Consider the following 17,814-nt stretch of genomic DNA (forward strand, 5'->3'; position numbering starts at 1 on the left):
CACATGGAAGAAAGACTGCATGCCACACTGTGTGCACATGCAGCAGCATCCTCCCTTCTGCTTCCCTCTCCCATGACCATCAGTGTCTTTACCTGCCTCTTGTCCTCAGCTTCCCTCCAGCCAGATTTCCTGTTTCCTTCAATTTCTCCCTGCCTTTTTCACCTTCTTGTGTTTTACTCTTTAGATATCTGGCTGCCTGCTCATGCCTGTTGGCCACGTCTCCAGTTAACCCCAAGGTCTCCTTGCCCCTTCTCCACAAAGAAACCTCTTTCCATGGAAAAAAACCAGCAGCTGTTGTTCATCTTCATCAGCTACAAGAGGCGAAAACGTCTGGCTTCACTGTGGGAACCAGCTGCCCTCTTTCCACCTCTGCTTCCTTCTCAGAAATCAGGTTTCCCAACATTCTGCTGGAGACACACATGACATCCAGATGTTGTCCAAATGGGGCTCCCTCATGAAAATACATGAGCAGCAAGGATGCCCCCAGGTCCCTGGGAGATGGACAAGTACACACACTCCACTTGCACCCTCCAACCCTTCCCTAGCCAGAATCCTGCTGCAGTTTGTGCAGGTGCAGGGATGAACATAACATGTGCAGGACACTAAATCTCCTCCAGCTTGTGGCTCTGGGTCCAATGTCCACCATCCATCTGCATCTCCTCACTCCATCCTTCCTAAGTGTCTGATACAGGAGGTATTACTTGTCTTCTGAGAGGAGACTCAAGCCTTTCCCAGGGGGTGCAGGGGACTGGGCATAGCACAGTAGCACATTCCAATCTCTGCCATATTTAAATTAATATGAACAGATGACCCCATTCTACAAAATACTGACTGTTATCTCTTTTTCTTACCAAGTAAATAGTTGGGTACCAGATACCAGAATTTCCTATGTATTATGCTTTTGACTTAAGTCACCTTTAAGTTTCTGTGCATTATTATTCTCTTTATTAGTGTCTGAGCTGCTAGCAGTCTGGCTTCTTCAAACTACTCCTTCCTCCCCCCAGAAAATCCCCTAACATTTCTTCTCTTTGAAACACTTTCCCTTCCCCCATCACTCTTCTCTGTAGGAATTACTGCATTTACATATTTTGTTTAAGGTGCTTAGGAATTATTGACAAACTTGCCTTGCCCCTGGGGGGTGATGTGACACCATCGAGCTGTGAAGCACTTAAAGCATTGTCTGGCTCATAGGAGGGATTACTTGTGACTCTGAATTAGGGCACGGGCCAAGAAATGTAGCACAGTGCTGTCAGGGGCTGTGGCACACAGATCCATTTCCTTTATAATCCCATCATATCTATGACCTACCACATACAGAGCAACGTAAAAGATCTACATTTTCCCATTAGCACAAGATACAGCCTTCCTGTGAAAAAAATTTACTCACAGTCCCTACACCACTGCTTTGCAAGCCTGAAAACCCTGGTTTTATTATGTGAGTGAGTTTATTTCAGAATTCTTTCACGCTGAGAATCCATCTGGATATACTACTTTTGAAATGTCCTGCTGAGATTCTGCTTTGCCACTAGTTAAAAATGAATGGATAAATTTATAAACAGGAAGTTTATTGTATTTTTTCAGCTGAAAGATGTTCTAGATTTTATCTTGGCTTAGATTTTTGTTGGTAGCATTTTGGTTTTTATTGTGGTTTTTTTTTTTCTTTTTCCCAACCATTTAATTTTACTAGCACCCCTGGAAGGAACAGTGAGTCCAGAATTAGAAAGCTGAAATAAAAGGAATGAAGTTCCTGGAAATGAGACTGGAACAAAAAAAGCAAGAAATCCAAATCAGTCACAAGCTAAGGATCTTGATTTTCTCTTAACAAAGACAAACCATTTCCAACAGGAAAGATATACCTGGGCTTGGAAAACTGCTAGTAAAATAAAATATAATTGAGCAGATGGTGACAAAAATAGCACTCGAGCTGTTTAAAAGCCTTTTATAGAATGCCTGTTCTTTTTTTTTTTTTCCCTCTGGAATGCAGTTGTCCTCTCTAATTTAAGAAAAGACAAGAAATACAGGTAAATTGTGAGATCTGTACTTTTTCTTCAACGTGTTCTATTTAAATTGCACAGTAAATGTGATTAAAAGAAATAACTTGAAGTTGCAAAGCAATAAGAACTAACATTGATAGTAGTATCTTAATTCACCTTCTCCATGCATGTGGATACACTCTTTAATTGGTTTAACACTGTCTTTTTTTTCTCTTTCAGAAAATCCTGACACATTCAGCACCCTAAAGAAATAGGGCTTTGTCAATAATTTGATTTCCCTGCACTGCTCAGTGACTCTGTATTTGTATGTGCACTTGTCTTTCCCTGCATGACAGGGAGAATGGTCCATTTCTTTTCAGAAAAACACCCAAGCGTTTTGGAATTTTTTTTTTTTTTAATTTAGTTTTACTCCATTCCTGAAGTAAGGGCTGGTATGCTGGTTTTCTGTTTCCCAGATAAGACATAGGCAGTAAAACCTGGAAGTGTTAGTGACTTGTGAGTACCTGATTTTTCACATTTAGGAGTTGTACACATTCAGAATAGTTTACATGATGCCTTGAAGCAGTGGCTGTTGTTCACCTTATATTAAGTTTGTGCTCCCAGTTGTTGGGTTTTATCTGGTGCTAGAGTTTGACTAGGAGAACATTATTGTTTTCCTACACTCATTCTCGTAAGTGACTAAATCTTTTTGTATGAAATTATGCACAGAGGCAGAAAATCAACATGGAGAAGTCCATCTCCTCAACTGAATTTTGGCAAGGGTGTAAGCCACTGCAAGCTGAGCTTCATCATGGGAAATGCATCAGTAATTATACTACTGCTTATGATTAATCCTGGAGTTCTAACAAAACTCCAATCACTTGGCATTAAATAAAAAAGAGAACTTGGTTAAAATACCAGTTAAGATCAGTGGTCCTATGGTCATACCTTATCCAAAGGTTGTTGACACCTTCACTCTGCAAAGCCAGTTTCATGAATCCTGGGACACAGCAGGGGAGCAGGTGGCTTTCCCTTTCACTGTTATCTGGCTCTCATGAGGTCTTTGCCAAATATATGCTATTTTCAACCTTTGTAAGGACAAAGGATCTGTGGATCTCTCTCCCTCCTTCCCAGACTGGGGGAGGCTGAGGTCACCCACAGAAATTTGGTAGAGATGGGGGACTTTGCTCAGTCTTCCTGTTGGAGGAGCCCGTCAGTGTTGGCTTGCCTGCACCCACAAGTGAATCAGTGCATCAGCACTAGATAGTCTGACTGGGGATACACAGCAGAAATTCCATTTACACTTCCTAATTTTCCATGCAAAGTCCTAGTGAAGGTAAAAACCCTTCATTTGCCGAGTAATAAAAGTCAACCAACATCAAATCCTCCCACTGTAGTATGTCCTATGTCACCAGGCTTCACTTCTAAAAGCTCAGGATTTTGGTCTACTGTGGTAGAAGGCTTTTGGGAAGAGGAAGAGGAAGAGGAAGAGGAAGAGGAGAGGAGAGGAGAGGAGAGAAGAGAAAAGAAGAGAAGAGAAGAGAAGAGAAGAGAAGAGAAGAGAAGAGAAGAGAAGAGAAGAGAAGAGAAGAGAAATGAAAAGAAAAAAGAAAAGAAAAAGGAAGAAAAAAAAAATGCCCAAAGTACAGATTCTAGATGGATTTTGCCCTGGTAGCTTTCTTATGGTAAGGAAGGAGCACCTCATGTGGTGACAGTTATCAGATCTTGGCCAGGGAACAGAAATACCTTCTAAGAGCAGTGTTTTACGATCACACCAAATGTCCATCAAGGACAGTTTTTTCTGTCTAACCCTGGTCAGTAGCATGTACTTAGAAAAACTTAGGGACTGGACAAAATGGAACATTTTTCTCTTGATATACCACTTATGGCTTCCAGCAACCTGTGCTTTAGGGACTTTAATCTTCTTTTGATCCCATTATTCTGTTTGCTTTTACAAAACTCTGCTGTGGGGATTTCCCTCACCAAAATAGTCAGTGTGTGAAAAGCACTTCCATTTTTTTTTAAATTTTAAGCCTGCCTCAGCAAGAACCCTGATCTACTGTGTTCTGGGAAACCACAAATACTTTTTTCCTTCCTCATTCTCTTCAATCTATTCATATCTTTAGACATTTGCCATACCCTTCCCCTGCACAAAAGATGAAAAATTCCAGGCTATTCAATTTTCCTTTCTCATGATTTACTTCTGTCCACATTTCTGCCCTTCTCTATTTTTTTTTTAACTTCACAGTCCCTTTTTCTGAGATCAGCACACCACCATTTGGAGCTCTCCAGGTGTGGGAGAAATACCTATTATTACAGTCTTATAATGATGATATTGGCTTCCTTTTTTTTTTTTTTTTTCTTTTTTCTTTTCTTCCTTCCTAAAAAGTTCTAACATTTTCTTTGTTATTTTGACAAAGGAAAGCTGAGCTGGCGTTTTCAGAGAAACTATCAAAAGGAGGAGCGGTAGTTACTTTAATTTAGAGTCCATTGTATCACATGCAGAGCTAGAGAGGTTTTTTTGTCTCATCTGCAGTTCTTCACGTTCATCGACAGTGATTTTCATCTGCCATTTTATTGTCCAGTCAGTCGATATTGTGAGATCCTTTTGTGCCTTGCAGACACTAGTTTGGCTTTTTACTATTCTTAATATCTCTCTATATAAGTAACAGTCTCGTGTCTCATTAGTCAACCATTTTCCAGATCTTTCCAGATTATGTTAATCAATATTTGTCCCAGAACAGACATTTGGGGAACTCACTGAGGGGGGGGGTCTTCCTTCACAATAAAAATTGAGCATGAATCCCTACCCTTTGCTTCCTCATTTTCAGGCACCTTCTACCTGCTCTTGTCTTTGCTAAGTTTCCTTGAGACTCTTTTATGAGGATATTTGTCAGAAATGTTGCAAAGATCCAAATGCAGGTCACCTGTATCTGTTTGCTTGGAGGATCCAAAGTGCTCCTGCAGCCACGTGCAGCCCAGTTTTCCCCATATCAAGAACCTATTCCCAACAGATTTTTCCACACATTAGTGAAGACCATTTCTTGCTAGTTTTATTAGCAATTTTCTGGTATGACAGACAGACTTATTCATCTCTTTTTCTCCAGATCAACCTCAAAATAGTTTTAAACAACAGCTGACTTCACTCCTTTGGTAACAGGGCTGAATTAAGAAAGAGGTTACAGATAACAAATCAGCAGTTTCATATCTGAATCTCTTTATCTCTTGGGACTTGAAGTTTTTTATTGTTCTTTTTATCATTTTTAAAAAATATATTCTTGCTCTTGACAGCTAGAGTTGAGATGTATCCTCAGACTTGTCCCATGTAAAGAAAGGCTACAGTGAACACTGATGCAAAAAAATAATTTGTGTTTTCTGTTATAGCCTTAACATCCTTCAGTGCTTCTTCTATACCTGCACTATTTATTGCCCCTCTAACTCTGGCAGCTTTCTTCTGAAGTAGTAAAGTAAAAAAAATTGCTATCTGTGGTTGTGGGTTTTTTGGCACATTTCACCTCAAAACTCTTTTCTGTTTAATGTCTGACTCTGAAGCTTTTATAGATCATAAAGCAATTGCCTAAATCCTATCTCTAAGAGCAATAGGCAATTGATGGCAGAAGAAGGAATAATGTAAATAACCTATACTGAAGATGAACTTCCCAACTGTTTGTGAAGGCATGGATATTTGTGGCCATTTGGATGGCATCTGAAGCGACTTGTACGAGTGTGAGGTAGATACCAGGACTCATAAGTTCAATTTAATGGAATATCAAAGTACACTTCCAGCTACCTCGTCCATCAGTCCAGCAATACAGGTTTAGTTCATCAATTCTTACCCAGCTGTCAAAGCTTGCCGTAGAAAGTCTTGCAGAGAAGTAAATGGGAAATACTTTGCTGACACTGCTCAAAGAAACTCTAATTTCTTGGACTGGCAATTTCATTTCTGACTTCCTCACCTTTCTAGTCATACTTCTAAACATTAAAAGAGTCAGAGATATTACCCTAGCAGTAAAACCCCCCTTTTTTTCTTCTCTCTCGGGTTCATATTTCCTGAATTGCTTTTATGGGAGCAAAACAGGAGAATGGGAAGTGAAATGCCTAACCTATTACACCTGACTGATCAATATATGTCTTTTTTTTCACTACAGTAAAAAGATGAAGTTGGCTTAGGTGGTTTCACAGCTTATAACTAACTTTCTTTACTTCAGTCTAGGCAGATCCAAAGGAAGCCTAAAGAGCAAAAAGGCTTGAGGACATCTGAAAGGAAAACACTTCCCTCTGCTTTCAACTCAATGGGTCTTGCTGACATAGTTCAACTAGAGAAGAAGGAAAACTGGCACCAAGTGCTTGCAAAAGGCCTGGCAGATTTATTACAAACACACACTACCTGTATATAACATATAAACACATACTGCTAAGTACTTGTGGCAACCCTGTGCTCAGAGGGTGGCTGTCAGAATAACTTTAACTTTCTGAATTTGCTAGTCTGGATAAACACCTGCTACTGATGAAGCAGATGAGACAGGCAAAGGAAAGATTTGACTTGCCATATATTATGATCCAAGCAACTGAGACAGAAAGAAAAAGGTCTGAAATCCAGTTGACACATCAGCTGTGAGTTGTGGTACAGAAAATTAGACCTCAAGAGTGTGAAACATCTATGACATGAATGGGTAGAATGGGTTGGCCACTTTTGGATCACTATATAGTCAAAGCAACATTTTTTTCCCTCTTTGTTTTAATTTGTGTGATTGATCTTACCCATTTTTGACAACTCTTTTTAGATGTAGGGTGTTAGATGACTCACATCCTTAAACTGCCTGTCTCCCTCTGCTAACTGTAACGAGCATTGGTTGCACCCTAGATATTTGGCCAGATGAACACCTCTGTAAATGTAATTGATGTCTGTGCCTGAGCCCTGAATGTACCTGGGGAAGTGGTCAGAGGGGACTGCAGAGAACTCCCTGAGCAATGCCCATCCTCCTGCAAGTCACACCTCCCAGCCCCCTGGTTCCAACCCTGCAGCTCCCACAGCACAGCCACAGAACTGCTCTTTCCTCTGCAGTGCTGCTAACGCTGCCACTCACTGAAACGGAGAGGATTAGGAGAGAATAAAGAAAATCCCTACTGCTTTTTTGCCTCGGGGCAGCAGAGGGCTGCAGGAATGGACACGCCAGGATCACCTTGATTTATAGAGTAGCATCCTAGTTGGTCTCATGTATTTAATCCTTTTGTGCCAGCAGCAAGTTGAGAAGTCCCGACTCCAAGAAGTTTAATTATATACTTATACGTCTATTTTTTTTTAAAGGAGATTAAAATAAAATAAATAAATAATTTAAGAAAGAATCTTTTTAGGACTTGTAAGATCTTGCTTGCTCCAAACCTAAAATCTATTTCCATGTGACTGAAGGAATTCCTATAGCAAATGTGGGGAAATAACACTGAAATGGGAAATAAAGGTACAGAGAGCATGGGCTGCAGTTTTAATTTTTGTCTTATTAGCCTCAGAGAAATAGCAGCAAATATTTTTGTATACTGTTTTGGTCTGACTGACACATTTGTACTCAAATTTTAATGTCGCTAACAGCTGTTCTTTCAGCAAAAACATAATTTTGTGAATAAATTCTGCTTATGTTATTTCTTACAGTGCTAAAATTTTGTCAAATATCTATGTCAAATACATGTCTATGATTCAGTATGAGTGGGATAGAATGCAGGTGACTGCATGGAAAATGAACTTTGCAGCCTTTCACTTGCACTGTTTCCTAATAAGTTTCTCTCAGACTCTGGTAATGTAAACCTCTGAGATGCTCCTAATAAAAACATAAACACACGACAATAAACTCAAACTAATCTCAAAAGTAAGTGAATTTATATTAAATAAGCATTCTTAACTTATTTCTCTGTCCCCAGAATTACACCTAGAATTACATCTCTCAAACTTAGAAAAAGTGAGATCCAGCAGGACATTTTATCCCATTCCTGTTTGTTTATATGCATTCCCCTACACAAATCCTTCCAGTTTCATACTTACTGTCTCTTTTTATTGTGGAAGAGAAGTTGCTACCAGGAGAAACATGGTAAAATGGTACAACCTTTTGGTAAGATTTACCACTTCTTGGAATCATAGAATCATTTGGGCTGGAAAAGCCCTCTAAGACCATCGAGTCCAACCATTAACCCAGCAATGCCAAATCCTCCACTAAACCATGTCCCCAAATGCCACATCTACACATCTTTTAAATACCTCTAGGGATGGTGACTGCATCACTGGTCTGAGCTGCATGTTATTTTAGTGTAGAAGACTTCTAAGTATTTAAGTTTTTAAGGCCTTGACTTATTCAAATGAAATTAATTTTGTGTGTTTTGGGGATTTGGGAATGAGATTTGCAAGCAGAAATTAAGGCTTTGAAGATATACAAATGTTATCTAATGCAAATTCCTCTGGCATTCATAAAATCTCATCTCACTGCACCTCAATTTGGATGTGTCTGGAACCTGCTGCTGCACAGTGTGGAATAAGCCAGCCTCCACCTCTTGGGGAAGCACCAATGAAATAATTATCTGCTTGCTAAACATTTCCTGCCTTAGCTGTGAAGCCTGATCCAAATCTGCTTTGCCTGTGACCTTTTACAATCCATTTCTCCAGGGCTTTTTACAGCTGATGGATGCTACAGGGCGCTTGTGGCATGTTTGCTCTGCACCTGCAAATCGTGCAGACAGGGAGATGGCAGCTCCCACACCCGAGAGATGCAAAGCCTGATTTCCCTAAGGTCCTGGGTTGAGAGCTTCTGTTTGAGGACACTGTGAGAATAGGTGGGGTTCATCTGATTAAAGGCAGGTGTTTATAATGGAGACCTATTTGTGAGCTACTCACCTGAAACTTCCTTTCTATATGTCTGCCCAAGGATGAGGTGAAACAACTTCTGAAGGTGCCTTTTCCTCTCCACTGCTTCCAAAGGCAGCCTCAGGCAAGCAGCTCAGGTGAAAATGTCTGTCCTGCAGGATGAGGAGAGATGGATCCCATCTCCTGTAGCAACATTCTATTTCTCCCAATGCCTGTGTTTGGGTCACACTGTGCAGTTGCTCACATTCTCAGGGTTACTCATGTGCATCAGGGCTTCCTGTGTGGGTGTGACCTGCAGGGCCAGGCAGGCAGAGCTGCCCCTCTTCCTAGATATGGGCTCAGGTGTGATATGTTCAGGATTTTTCAGAGAAGTGGAAGCCCCATGCCTGGAAGTGTTCAAGGCCAGGCTGGATTGGTCTCTGAGTAACCTGGGCTAGTGGAAGGTGTCACTGCCCATAGCAGGGGGTTGGAACTAGAGGATCTTTAAAGCCTCTTCCAGCCCAAACAATTCTAGGATTCCATGTGGTATTTCCAAATTCTTCAGAGTCACCTTCCTTGTTCTGAGAGCTGCACAGAATCTTAGCCACCCAGAGTAGCTGCTGAATTTTCAGATGCCACTATGTTTCAGTGCCTGATTAAATGCTTTAGACCTTTGTGTCCTCTTTCCTTCCATGTCTGTTCCAAGATGATCCAATTTGACCTAGAATTTTGGGGCTTGCCTTCAAGGTCTGGTACTTTAAACTTAAACCTTGAATGCTGGTGGTTCAAATCCCCTTGGCTTGCCTGAAAATACAGTTTTTCAGGCTTCCATGTAAGAAGCACAAAAGATGGGAGAACTATAAAGAAATGGCTCCTTTACATAAGGTAGTGGATCAAACACAGTGATGGATACATCAAAGTACTTGCATGCTTAATTTCTATTTCTCTCAGAGGGAATGCAAGCAGGTAAACATTTTCCTAGATCTGGCCCAGAGGCTAAACAGACTTTCAAAGGATATATAACATTTATGTATTTTGTAAATAACAGTCTTTTTGTGCTGCTGCACTGAAGCAGCCTGATTTTTAGTTTTCACACGTAAGAAAATTTCAACTCATCCTTTTAAACACAACTGTATGTGATGGTATGTTGGACAAGATGCCATCCTAAGGAGGCTAAATTCCCCAAATCTTTCTAGTGTGAAAGGCAAGTGGAAATGCAACCATGAAACATCCTGGCATGCAGACAATAAGCTCCAAAGTGACCTCAGAAGTTTATTGCTCCCTATTTCTGCCTGCAGGCAGGAACTACTGTGCTTAAATCAAATCAGGCAACTTAAAAATTATATCTAATCAACTGAGAAGATAAAGAGGAGGCCACTGTACTCCTTCACCTTATCTTAAGACCTTTTTAGATCCTAATGCTGGAATGGAGAGGTCACACCAAAGTGACTTAGTCTGGCACCACAAATCGTCTCAGTTCAAATTGCAACATATTTCTACTTTGTCCTTTCCCTTGCTTCATTTATGGTTAATGGCAGCTGTTCCTCATGAGCCTCGACAGAGAAAGGACTGTGTGCAAAAACCAGCACACCACTTTATCTGTAATATTATTTCTTGACACTTTTGACTTTAAAGTTTTGTGTATCAATAATCCCTTATTCTGTACAAAAGGTTTCATAAGAAGTTTTTGACAAAGCCAGTACCTGAACCCTCATTTCTTGAGTTTTATTCCAAAGCCTGAAGTGTCATTTTTCTAAGCACTCATCAGAGTAAACCTGCATCAGTTCCTTCACTCTTGAGATGAACTGTACTACCAGAGGCTGTTTTTGCTATACTCACAGTCAGCAACATCCCTGGAAGTGAGAGGTTTCAGTGCTTGCAGCATGGATGGCTACACTTGATTGTGCAGTCTGTTTATAGGGAGGAGATGAGCTCCTCAGAGGTGTTTTCTTGACCTTTTGCAGAACTTAATGATGGGAGGAATAATTTCCTAGATTTTATGTATGATTTTGATTTGACCTCCTTTGACTGGGAGGGGAGATGAGGTAAGTGTTCTGAATGCAGGTGCCTGGGGTGTCAGTCGCCTAAATGCAGGCATGGAGTGACACTTCAGGTACCCCAGAACGTCTGAACCTCCTGTCTATCTACAATATGTAGGAATTACCAGAGGCCCACAGCTCTCTGGAGCTGCAGCTAGGAGCCAGTCAGAATATTACAGAAATTTTTGTTCAGACATCTGATTTTCACCTTATCCTGGAGAAACCCCTCACCCTGAACTTAATCAAGAGGAATCCCAGTGCACCTGTCTATAAGGTAGAACCATTATATAAATACTAAATTTAACTTGCAGTACTGTTAGTGGTGGAAGGGGGAGATGCTTTTGCTTTGGTTTTGGAATGTTGTTCAAAGTAATCTCAGGCAAGCGAAGGAGAAAAGATCTTATCCATCTCTTTCTATCTAAGAGAGCTTCTTCTTTCTATCTTGGCTTCATCTTCAGCTGTATGAACTATTATGCCTTTGGTCAAAATCAGTTAAGAAATGCCAGTTGACTTGATGTGGATATGCCCAAAGCTTCACTTCAAATATAAAAAGAAAAGGACTGCATCTGTATCTTTCAACCTTAAGTTCCCTAAGCACTAAAGTAAATCATGCAGCGACTAAGAATAGTCATGCCATTAAAAATGTTCAGAGACAGTTAAAAGTCCAACTGCTACTCATGACCCAAATTCAAAATGGCCTTCAAATTTATTTTAGGCTGCAATATGATGCTTTTGATTCCCCCTTTCCCTTCATGTGTTGTGTAAATTAGACCTGTTGTGGAGGAGCAGTGGAGTTTTTGGTGACAGATGATGTTTCCAGGGAAGTCTCTGGGGTGAATTTCCCTCTGACTTCTACTGGTGTGACGTCAAAAGTAACCCTTAAACCAGATAATTGAATTATAGAAGTAATCTACATTTCTGTGGGAGTATACCCTAGGCAAAATTACTTCCTAAATTGCACCTGGACAGTGTTAATGAGGGCAAAAGAAATTTGTGATATTAACAAGGGAGATTTAACATTGGTTAATAATTCATTCATAAAATGTGCATGATATGAATGATAGTGGATTCCTTACAGAATCAAAACACAAACAAGGATTCCTCTCTCTGTCCTCAGGGATGACACCCATGACATTTAATCTATATAATTTTAAATCTACCATGTAAACATCCTTTTAAAAGTCTTTAAATTTGAATGTAATTGCTACCAGCTCTTGATTACATACAGGCTACATAATCTATCATTGAATCAAATAATTACTGTTGCTGTTGGGAAATAGGGAATTATGCAAGAGCCTAAAGGAGAACAGCATGGCAGGTGAGAAACAAACAAATCAGGGTTGGGTAATCAATCTCTGCACCATAAAATGCTAATGTTGTCCTAATAAATATGAATTCTCTTCCATTGCTTGATATGCTCCCTACCAAGCATGTCACTTAGCCTGTGGTGTGCTTTAGTTTAGTTTAAAGTGGCACTACTATTAACACTTTTGCAAAATTATAATAGTTCCCTTTCATTTTCATAAAAGCAATTAAACTTATCAGTTTTCTTGTTATGCAACAAGCCAACCAATAAATGAACAAAAAAAAGTTCCATTAGTGGTATTTTTGAATTAGCATCCTATGCAACAGGGATTATTCAGATATGAGATTCTGAATTAATGATTTTTTAAAAATAAATTTTAAAAAAAGGAGGAAATAAGAGTGATATTGGAAGAGAAGCATTCCTGTCAGTTCCTGCATTGACAAAATTATATTAACTACAGGATAGCTATTAATACTTCATTGCAAGCTCACATTTTTTTCAGATAAGGCTAACCTGATGACTCCAGAAGGAGAGAGAAATTTAAATTACACTTAAACAAACAAATAGCTTACCATGGTGAAAAGTGAATTGCATGCCTGGATGGACTGGGCTTTTTAAGGTACAGTGAACCTAGAGGATGCACTGCATGGAAGGATGCATTCTGCTCATGGAATGTAAATTAAAGAACTCTGAAAGGAACTGTCCCATGAAATCTGCTCAGAGATATAGCAAGGAGTTAAGAGAGGAAATAATATTCTTGGAGATTTCATAATTTGCATTCACCAAATTTCAAACCCCTCATGAAGAGAAATGCTCAATATATTTTAAAACCAGTCCTGATATATTATTCAGAGACAAGAGTAGAAGTCTGCATTTAATCTATGGCCTCAAAGAATGAAGAGGCAGAAAGACAGGCAGCCCCCAAGGCTGTTTTTTCCAGGTGATACATTCCCCAGTCTGACTTGTAATCTTCCATATGATGAGATTCCCCATCCTTTGGAGGTCAGCTATGCTGGAACAAAGGTCCAGCAGGGACTTTCTGCTCATCTTCCAGCCATTTGCTGGCATGCAAGGGGGACACCTGCAAACTCAGCTGCCTCACTCTAGAAACAGGACAAGGAAAATAGGGAGATGTATGTTGAACCCAACTGATTTCACCTCATCACACCATACTGCCAGAAGGGATAGTTGCTCGGGTGTGTTGTCCCTGTCCCTCTGCTGGCAAGTTAGGGACAGGGACAAGGAAGCTGATAGGTGGAAACCTACCAGACTATTTCTAATCCCAAGCTGCTGAGAGCTTGGAAAGCTCACGTAAATGTTGCAAAGTTTTCTGAATAGCTTCTTTTAGACTTTCTGACTCAGGAAACTGATCAATGAGGGTTTGCATAGTAGCAAGTATTTTTTGTTCCCTTTTGTCCATTACACTTTCATAATAACCTTTAATAAAAAATTATGCTTGATGATCCTGTGGGTAAAATGCTTGATGTGATATGGGTGACACAATCCTTATTCTGTCACAAACCTGGTTTTAGACCAGATCTTCAAAAAGGTTTAGACCACTAAGTATATGTTCCAGCAAGGTTTTCAAGTCTACTAGCTTAAAGTATTTTAGTTCCTTGATTTCATTCAGGCTTATGTACTTTAGGTGCCTATATTTATATGCACAATTGAACATCTCACAAGGTGTCTATCAGCCTGCTTTGCCCTTATTTTCTCAGTATAACAGCTGTTTTTAGCTGATCTTAGTCTTCAGAAAATGAGCAGGATAGAAATTACCTTTCTCTTTTTATATCCATGTGCAGGCAGCACAGCATGAACAGGCAGCAGGGCTTCTGTTGTAACAGTGAGCAGTTCCTGAATTAATTGGATGATCATAAGACTTCAAAGCAAGAAGATTTTCTCCAATCAATACAATTTCTGAGCAAGTGCTTTTCAACTGCACTTTCAGATTTCATGAATTGGAAATTAATAGACCCCTCTTGTTTGGGGATCTGTGACATCAGTGAATACTGTAACCAGAGAACACCAGACCCTTAACTTTTGAAAACATTTCTGGAGTAGGGATTTCTTTTCACTCTCTGGCCACATCTGATGGCAATTTGCATATTTATTAATTTATGTTCTTTATTATTATGGGCAGGAAGACAAATAACTGTCTCAGTATATAAACACTTTCCTGGAAATGAACAGAAGAACAGATTTCAAACCCAGTTTTCATCATGATCATCTAATTAGCTTTCCTATATGAGAGGTTGTGGTATTTCAACCAGTAAAAATGCTGATTTCCAAGTGAAAGTTTGCAGCTAACTCTTAAATAAATCTGTTATCTTATTTTGGAGGCATATGGAACAAACTTTAGATTCAACCGAATTCCTTAAATTCCTCAATATATTTAAATCGTGTAATCATTTAGGTTGGAAAAGACATCTGAGATCATTGAGTCTGAAATAGCTGGACCTCTGTAACATGCAAAGTAACACACAAAGACAGGAACAAAATCTGGATTTTGGAGGCCTAGTTCTCTATAGCAGGAGTCTTGACTTTTATTAAAACCAATACCTGGAATTTCCTGCAAACCTCTAGCAAGTACCAGACCAGCAGAAGGGTTGTAAGTACTGCCTCTGCACTAAACTGAAGTGACAGGGAACACCACCAAAACATTTATCAAATAAATATTTGAACATTTTACAATATTTTAAGAGAGAAAACGAATCCGTTTTCCCACAGCTGAAACGATTACTTGCCCCACCACAAGTTCTGATGTCTGTTTTAGTGATAATCTCTGCTGCTTTGAAATACACAAAATAATGAACAGCTGCTCTGGCTGATGAAATGCAGAAGCAAAGTTGAGGTACTAATCTCTCATAAAAACAGTTTATTGCATCTGGAATAAAAAGGCAATAAGGGATTATTGTTGATGCAGAACAAACCATAATAGCAATAAGAGCAAAGTAGACTTATTCATCCTCTTCCTTCCTGTAATCTGACTTTGCCACCTTTTAACAGACACTTGGGTGATGTGCACATCCACAGAGTTCTTGGGAGGGATGAGCTGCTTCACCTCCTGCTGCTGTGTCTGGATGCTGTGCCTTTACCCATCCTGGTTTCAGCTGGGGTAGAGTTAATTTTTTTCCTAGTGGCTGGCCCAGTGCTGTGTTTTGGATGTAGTGAGAATGATGTTGACAACACACTGATGTTTTAGTTGTTTCTCAGTAGTGCTAAATCAAGGGATTTTCATTTCCCCATGCTCTGCCAGTGACCAGATGCACAAGAAAGAGGGGTGGAACATGGCCTGGGCAGGTGACCTGAAATGGCCAAAGGGATATTCCATACCATAGAACACCTAGAACACCATGCTCAGTACAGAAACTGTGGGAGTTGGCCAGGGAATGCCATTTGTTAATTGTGGATGGACTAAGCATTGGCGAGTTCATGGTAAGTAACTGCATTGTGGATCACTTGTTCTACTCTCCATTACAATTGTCATTTTCATTATTATAACTATTCTATTTGACTTTATTTCAATTTTTAAACCATTTTTATCTCAACTCATGAATTTTACCTTTTTTTCTGATTTTCCTCCCTATCCCACTGGGGAGCCACTAGAGAGTGTGGTGAGTGGCTTCATGGTGCTTAGTTATAACTGGGGTTAAACTACATCTCTGCACTTAACTACCTATTGGTTATATTTTTGAACTACAAGTGAACTATGTCTGTTTTTCTTTTTATACCCATTAATTATTGTTATTCTACACAAAGCTTGAAAGCTTTTAAGGAGAGGAATGAGCAAGGAATCTACAAGGAAATTACTTGAGGAGGAAAGAAAAAGCAGCAAAGGCCTATGAAGCTAACACAGCTTTCCCTAAAGTGGAAGTTTCATTTATGAAAGCTCTATGTGCCTATTTTATACCCTTATACCTAGTGATTTAATTAAAAACAATTGAAAAAAAATGGGAGAAAGAGAACAAAATAACACCAAAGCTTTGTAGCATAAACATTGAATATAAAAGATCAAGCAAACATTGTTACACTTGGAATTTTATCCAGGGTTTCAAACCCATCAGGATATAACATTTATGAGAGATTAATGGAAGGATGAAATGAAACATGCTGCTCTCAGTGCAGGTGTGTGGCACATCATCTCCTAGAAGGAATCAATCAGAAGGGAAGGCCATGGAAAAACAATCCCAAATAGCATGGTGCTAACTGCAGTGGAGCTGGAACAGAACCACAGGTGGCACAAATTTATAAAACTTAGATTTGCTGAGTTACAGAAACAGGGAATCTACCTATTTGTAGTTTATTTTTTTAATATGTGTTTGCAAATGACAGAAGTGTTAAATGCTGAGTGCCTGATTTTCTTCTCACTTATGTCAGTGTCAACCAGGGAAAACTCACTGAATTCACTTAACACACTTCTTTCTGCCCTCTGGCTTCCCTGTAGCTTGTCCTAATTAGAACTGTGCAAAGAGTTGGCTGGGTAAATCCTTCTCTAAAAACATAAGATTAAAAAAATATTTTGAAATTTAGAAGGAATAAAGGAACTGAGATGCCATTTTGTGCCTAAGAGGTTTTCTCTTAGCTTGCAATGGAGAAAATATTTATCTAAGTAGCAAAGGCTCAAATTACTTTTAGGCTTGAGTGGTGTAAGCAGAGATTCAGAGAGGTCCTGTCTGTACTCCAAGTCAGGTAAGAAGCAGTTGGATATGGATCTTCCATGCACTGCAGGATATTCCAGTATCAGAGATGTATGCAATAACTGGGAAAATGTGATTCAGGTTTGTTATGAACACCTATTTCTTTAAATGTTGCCTTCCAGAAAATAATGTTCTATTGTGGAAATGTCAAAACAAAATATTTCAGCGTTCTGAAGAGTTTTTTTTTCCCTTTGTTTTTTTGGGGTTTTTTGTCATGAATGAATGTTGTAACAGTGATGATTTGGATCCCTGAAAACCTCTTTCATGTAGGACAAATAAGTAATTTGCTAGGGTTGTCTTTTTTTTTTCTTCCCGTTGAGTAATAATTATTTGCATCTGTGTAAAGCAGAAGAAAGGCCAATGAAATTATGCTGACAAGTGCCTGATACAAGCAAGAAGAGAGTGAGAACTGACTGACTGATGGAACCAGACTGAACCTCTCAGCCCAAGTAAGTAAAGGTCCATTATTCCTGGGCTGCTGCATCAGCAAAGCAATTAAATTAAGGGATTCTACAGACTTCCCACACAGTTAAAATGAACTAAACCAGATTGAATGTAGAGCATTACACACCAGGGAAGAGAATAAGTAGGTTGGGGTTAGAAAATGAAAATCCAAGAGTACCAAACAAAGAGAAGTAAAATGCTCAGCCATAGGAAATGATTATTATGAGAATAAAAAAGAAACGTTATTAGTGCTTGGAGGATTTAAATTCTATTTTATGAACCCTGGTTTGTATTTATGACCTTCTCACATGTCTGCTAAGATAAATGTGCTAAATTCTCCATGTACCATGAAGTGTTTCTTAGACCATTCTTGCCTAAATGGGTCGAATCTGTCGTTAGTTTTAAGAGTGGGGATACAGAAATATCTGGCTGTTACATAAATAAACACTGTACACCCTTTTTGTGAGGACTGACCAGTACGAGCTTTTCTCTTTGAGCTGTGAAGCCACAAGCATCTGCCTTCAAGCTG

This window comes from Lichenostomus cassidix, chromosome 1Aa (assembly GCF_008360975.1).
Source record: "Lichenostomus cassidix isolate B80296 chromosome 1Aa, HeHo_3.0, whole genome shotgun sequence".
Lineage (NCBI taxonomy): Eukaryota > Metazoa > Chordata > Aves > Passeriformes > Meliphagidae > Lichenostomus > Lichenostomus cassidix.